The sequence below is a fragment of the Triticum aestivum genome, chromosome 3A (assembly GCF_018294505.1).
Source record: "Triticum aestivum cultivar Chinese Spring chromosome 3A, IWGSC CS RefSeq v2.1, whole genome shotgun sequence".
Taxonomy (NCBI): Eukaryota; Viridiplantae; Streptophyta; class Magnoliopsida; order Poales; family Poaceae; genus Triticum; species Triticum aestivum.
In genome coordinates this window covers 711,566,631-711,573,747 of record NC_057800.1, presented here as the reverse complement: position 1 = coordinate 711,573,747, position 7,117 = coordinate 711,566,631, and positions in this window count along the sequence as shown.

Here is a 7,117-nt window from a genome sequence, read left to right as displayed (position 1 = left end):
ATGTTTTTTTCAGCGCATGGGATTTTTCCTATTTATCCCGAGACAGCAGTTTTGCAGTTTAGTCCTCCTAGTTCATGCATTTAATAACTCACAAATGGTGCATCGGATTAAAATGATTTATATATGAACCTTGCTTGGAATTTTGTGTAGATTAATAATATCCAACTTTCATCTATGTTTGAAATATTTAAAATGTTGTTTGATTAAATTTGCTCCTATGCCATGCTAAAATGATTTAATTCATAACTAAGTAACCGTAGCTCCGTTTTTATTAAACTTTATATGTAAATGGGGTAGAAAAATGCCTAGTTTAACTTGGTGAGCTTTATTTGCTTGTTAAACAACTCTAAAATTGTGTTTAGGGCAGAACAGTACCAAATCTATAATATGCTCATGAGGAGTTTCCGGAATTGTTGTTCGTTGCTTCCGGCCTCATTTAAACTTGACTAGATAGGTAGGTTACTTTGCTTCACCCTCTTGCCATGTTTGACAACATTTAATATTGTTGGGTACATAAACAAGATCGAACTAAATCCGTTATGTGGTGTTTTGGCAATATGCAACCCGTTGCAGATTGTGCTCCACTTAATTTGTAGGGTTTCTTGTGCACTTTGCCATGCCATGCTTCATTAAACCGGACATGCATCATACTTGATTGTGCATCATGCCATGTTTATGTGGTGGTTGTTTACTATGTTGTTTGCTTCTTTCCGGTGTTTGCTTCTTCGGGTTGGTTCCGGTAACGTCGCGTTTGTGAGGACCCGTTCGTCTACGTCCGTTTGTCTTCTTCATGGACTCGTTCTTCTTCCTTGCGGGATTTTAGGCAAGATGATCATACCCTCGAAATCACTACTATCTTTGCTATGCTAGTTTGCTCGCTCTTTTGCTATGCCAATGCTACAATGCCTACCATTTGCTTGTCAGCTTCCCAAATTGCCATGTCAAACCTCTAACCCACCATGTCCTACCAAACCGTTGTTTGGCTATGTTACCGCTTTTCTCAGCCCCTCTTATAGCGTTGTTAGTTGTAGGTGAAGATTCAAGTTTGTTCCTTGGTGGAACATGGAGATGTTGTTCCTTGCTGGAACATGTTTACTTGTTGGGATATCACAATATATCTTATTTTAATTAATGCATCTATATACTTGGTAAAGGGTGGAAGGCTCGGCCTTATGCCTGGTGTTTTGTTCCACTCTTGCCGCCCTAGTTTCCGTCATATCGGTGTTATGTTCCCGGATTTTGCGTTCCTTACGCGGTTGGGTAATAATGGGAACCCCTTGACAGTTCGCCTTAAGCAAAGCTCTTCCAGCAATGCCCAACTTTGGTTTTACCATTCGCCACATAGCCTTTTCTTTTCCCTTGGGAGTCGCGCTCCTGAGGGTCATCATTATTTTACCCCCCCGGGCCAGTGCTCCTCTGAGTGTTGGTCCAACTGAGCGATGTCCGAGGCTACCAGGGGCAACTCTGGGCTGGCTTACCCGACGTCTTTCTCATCCGGTGTGCCCTGAGAACGAGATATGTGCAGCTCCTATCGGGATTTGTCGGCACATCTGGGTGGTTTTGCTGGTTTAGTTTTACCCTGTCGAAATGTCTTGTTGTACCGGGATACCGAGTCTGATCGGAACGTCTCGGGTGGAGGTCTATTCCTTCGTTGACCGTGAGAGCTTGTGATGGGCTAAGTTGGGACACCCCTGCAGGGATTTGAACTTTCAAAAGCCGTGCCCGCGGTTATGGGCAGATGGGAATTTGTTAATGTCCGGTTGTAGAAAACCTGAAGTTTACCTTAATTAAAATGAATCAACCGCGTGTGTTACCGTGATGGTCTCTTTCTGGCGGAGTCCGGGAAGTGAACACGGTTGTTGGGGTTATGCTTGACGTAGGTAGTTCAGGATCACTTCTTGATCATACTTTTGTCGACCGTGCTTTGCCTTCTCTTCTCGCTCTTATTTGCGTATGTTAGCCACCATATATGCTAGTCGCTTGCTGCAGCTCCACCTCATACCTTTTACCTTACCCATAATCTTAAATAGTCTTGATCGCGAGGGTGCGAGATTGCTGAGTCCCCGTGGCTCACAGATACTTCCAAAACCAGCTTGCAGGTGCCGATGAGTCCGTGCAGATGACGCAACCAAGCTCAGGAGGAGCTCGATGAAGATTGTGTTCTTTATGTTGTTTCGTTCTAGTTGATCAGTAGTGGAGCCCAGTTGGGGTTGATCGGGGACCTTTGTCGCATTTGGGGTTCTTCTTTCAGTTTGGTTCTGTAGTCGGACCTTGATTGTATTTGTTTGATGTAATGCTTTATTCATGTAATTGTGTGACGTGGCGATTGTAAGCCAACTATGTATCTTTTCCCCCTATTGTATTACATGGGTTGTGTGAAGATTACCTCACTTGCGACATTGCTTTCAATGCGGTTATGCCTCTAAGTCGTGCTTCGACACGTGGGAGATATAGCCGCATCGAGGGCGTTTCAAGTTGGTAATCAGAGCCTTCCCCGACCTTAGGAGCCCCATTGCTTGATCATTTTTAGCGGCCGAGTTGTGTCTAGAAAAATGTTTTGAGTCATTTAGGAATTATATATCGGAGAGTTTAGGAATTGTTTTTACTCCCCAGTCCCTTCATCGCTCTGGTAAGGCATCCTGACGTAGAGTTTTGACTCTTCTCTTCTCAAATTTCACTAAATTTTTTTTAGGATCACGCGGGTATCTTGGAATTGTTCCGATGGTTTTATGATGAGAACATTGTCTTGGTGCCTCCTGTCAGGGGTTTTGTGGAAGTGTCCCGGGGAGTTGAGCTCTGAGGTGTTGTCGTCATAATTTTATCGTTGCAGTTCTGGAATACCTGAGTTTAGTACGTCGACATCGAAAATCTCTTTTATGCAATTCGTTGGTGAGATAACCTCGACGCCACCCAGTACTGGGGCGGGAGTTCGGGAGTATTGCCATAACTTGTATAACAGATGCTTTTTGAAGGTTGAGGTAGATGATTTCCGAAGGTTTCTTGGTTATGTGTTGAAGGATGGATACAGCTGGATGTAGGATTTGCTTGTTTTGGGTGAGATATTATGCTTCCCCTGTATCCCGAACACCTGATTGCATAACCGGAAAATTTCGGGAGTTTCATAGGTGGGAATTCAAGTAGCTCTTAGGATATCTTTCCGACAGATGTATGATATGAAATTGGGGTTCGACGTCTAGTGGTCCGCCTATTCACGGTCGATTTTACAGTGGTCTCGTTGTGTCTTAAAGAGTCCTTGGCTATGCCGACTCGGGGACGCTTCGTATGTCATGTGCACTACCTTGTACATGATGGTGCTGTACGATCGAGCCCGTGTAGGCCCCACCACAAAAACTTCGGATGAAATCTCAAGCATATGTTTGTTCCGGCTTATTCTGCAAGCCAACCCTTTGTTTTTGGTTTGAGTTGTGGTATTCGAGTTGCTTCAATGTCAAATATTGATTCCATACCTTTCCCCAAATGGTGTTCTCATACTCCGATGTGGATACAGATCCTTCTTGATCATCAAGATTGTGTTGTCAATCCTTTCAACCGGTGTGTTTCTCTTCTAGTGGATCCGACCATTTCAACTTCCGCAAGATCAATTATCACTTCTTCTCAACGGTATTTGTTTCACCCGTCTCCAAGTTGCCTTTGTTTTTCCCGCCCACCCACCCTTTTCCTTCAAGAACTCAGATTTCTGAATCAAGTATCCATTTTATTCATGAGAAGTCCCTCCATTCTTTTCTGTCAATATTCTTACCCAGTGGTTCTCAAGAAGATGTTCTACTAGTTCGTCATTCCTCATTCCTTTTCTTCTCCGGTGGTTTCAAGTCAAGCTTTGTTGATCATACCCTTTTCTCATGTCAATGCTTTCTCATACCGGTGCAATTCTTAATCATCCACTCCTCGCTATTCATTTGTTTCGGAGTGCTGAAGATATCTCAAGGTTGTTATCTCATTCAAGTTGTTAAATTCAACTGGTGCAACCTCTCTTTTAAATCATTTCAACGGTGTTTTCTGTTGAGTGGGCCCTAACCCACAGGTTTTTTCCCAGGATCTTACCTGACTCTTCTATTTTCCCGGAGATATCCTCAAATTCTTTTTCCAAGTTTGACATAAGAATGAATTTTTCATCAGTCAAATGTCTTCTCCAAGATCTGTAAAAATCTTTTCATCGTTGGCTCAACCTTTCCATTCTTCATTCCGGAGTGTCTAAATAATTCTTGGTGATGTTTCTCGTCGTCATTCTCGGAGATTTTGAAGACCGAAGAAGAGTTTCTCTTTAATCTTGCTCCATTCTTTTCAAGATTCGTGATTCTAGCTTGTTGCCTTCCTCTCATAATTGCTTTCGATTGTGAGAATTCTTTCACCCATCCGGAGATATTCAAGAGTCTTCTCAGTATGATTATCCGGAGTCCATCAATTCATGTTTTTTCATTCTCAGCTTTCAGTTATCATTCTCCGATCTTACCGGTGCAGCGTTCAAGTGATCTCTAATCGGTCCATGATCTATTATATTCACTTGTATCTAAATTTTCTAAACCGTCTTCGTCCATTTGCTAATTCTTCCCGGTGTTTCTTTACCTTTACTTTGTTCAGTTCCAATTCTCACGGTGGCTATTCAGGATTTTTCTTCCTTGCTATCATATCTATTTATTCGTTCTCAATTCTTACGGTGGTTCGTTCAAGATTTTTCTTCTTTCTTATCATATCAATTCATTTGTTGTTCCAATTCCACCGGTGGATCGCTGACGACCTTCCCAAGTTCTTGCTATATCTCTCTTCAATCCGTTGCAACTGGAATAAGTGGTATGCCAAATCCGTTGCTTGTCATCAATTTAAATTGGTGAAGGATAAGCATAATGTAATTCTCATTCTTGTTTCATCGAGTGAATTTAATTCCTTATTCCGGAGGTTCATCAAAATTCTTGTTTCCAATTGTTCATCTTCTCTTTTCCCGGAGTTCCAACCTTTTTCAACTATTTCATCGCGAGATCCATCTAAATCATTGCAAGGATTCACCTTGTGTTTTCAATTTCTCTTTCTTTTATTCTTTTGTTACCGGAGTTTCTTCATGGAGGCTATACTTGATGGTTCATCAAGGATTTATATCCCTTCTCCAAGAGTTCATTGAGATTCTTTTCTAAGGAGCTCAAGCATTCTTCATCTCGCATCCCGAAGTGCTTTTTCTTTCTACCGTATCATTGGAGGTGGTGTTATGTCATTCTTGATAATTTTCCTTCGTGCTTCGTGTTTCACAAGTTATCAAGATGAGGTATTTTAAATCCACAAATCTCGTCATTGGAGTTATCTTGGGTTATATTTCACCTTAAGCCTTCCCTAAGGATGGTTGTTATTATGATGCTTATAAATGATCCAAGTTCTTCATATATCCTTCCGGTGATAAGCTTCTCGTCTCCTTATTCATGCCAATCCAATTCTTCTTCCCGTGAGTGGCAGGTGGGCACCTCATAATTGGAGATGTATTCCATAAGACCATATCAAGCTTATTCTTTTCGTTGTTGGTTTTCCAACAACTCCGTTCTAGCATTTGTTGTTAGTGTGCTCCCTCAAAATCGTGTTTCCCTTTGTTCATTCCATTTCATTCTTACTTTTGTTCCGGAGGCATTGTGACGTTGCTTTCTTCAACCATCATCTCATTTCATCAAAGATCATGTTCTTTTCATGATTGTCCATTTAACCGGAGTTTCGTGCCCTCTTTTCAAGTTCTATCACCTTATCAAGTTCTTATTCAATTACCTTATTTTCAACCGGAGTGCTGCCCGAATTTGGTCTTCCTTGACCCCATTCCTTAACCGCAGTGTTTTCTATATATATCTTGCCCTTCAACCTCAAGGTTTTTCGCAATGCTCTTTGTCCCTCTTTTCTAACAGAGTGTTTTCGACCAAGTTCACCTTCGTTGTATTCTTTTCTCGAATCTGTTCAACCTCGCAAGGTTCTTTGGTTTCACTCGTTTGTCAAAGGAGCAACTTAGCTTTACCGCTTCACTTTCGCTTTCGTTTTCCCTCCGGTGCCATTCTAGATCTCGGGACGAGATCCTCTCGTAGTGGTGGAGTGTTGTAACGCCCCGAGACCGATGTGCCAGGTGTCGTTCAGTTATTCGCTGTTGTTGCCTTGTAATTGCTTGCGTGTCATGCATTGCATATTATGTCATCATGCACATTTCATTTGCATACGTGTTCGTCTCATGCATCCGAGCATTTTCCCCGTTGTCCGTTTTGCAATCCGGCGTTCCGTTCTCCTCCGGTGGTCAATTCTACCTTTCTTTCTTGTGTGGGGGTTAAACATTTCCGGATTGGACAGAGACTTGCCAAGCGTCCTTGGTTTACTACCGGTAGACCGCCTGTCAAGTTTCGTACCATTTGGACTTCGTTTGATACTCCAACGGTTAACCGAGGGACCGAAAAGTCCTAGTGTGTGTTGCAGCCCAACACCCCTCCAATTTGGCCCAAAACCCACCTAAACCCTCTCCATCATCTCGGTCGTTCGATCACGATCGCGTGGCCGAAAACCGCACCTCATTTGGACTCTCCTAGCTCCCTCTACCTATAAAAAAGCACCCCTCCCCGAAATTTCGGATCATTTCGCGGATGAACCCTAGATCCGCTCCTCCCCGCACCGCCGGCCTTGTCCGTCCCGCCGCTGGACGTGTCCGCCGCCACTGCCTCGTCACCCGGACCAATCAGGAAGCGCCACGTCAGCTCCACTGTCGCCCGAGCCAACCACAGTGCGCCATGTCAATGCCCGCGCCGCCCCACTTCGTCGAGACCCGGAGGAGCCCAGATCCGGCCCTCCCCAGGCCCGAGCCGGGCCGCCGTTCCCCGCTCCTCCCGCCTGCGACCGACCTCGCCGCTGCTGCAGTCGCCGCCGGCGACCTCCAGGTCGTCCTGCCGCCTACCCTCCCCTCTTTCTCCGAGCTCTCTCTGCACTTTGTCAGGGATCGCGCCGCCGCCTCGATCCTCTCCTGCCGGCGTCTGGAGTCCATCCGAGCTCAGATCCGGCACCCTCTCCTCTTGATCCGCCCATTCCCGTAGCTCCCCGTGGTGTCCGCCTGCCGGAGTCGATGTTTGCGCCGCCGTTGACCTAGGGCGTCGTC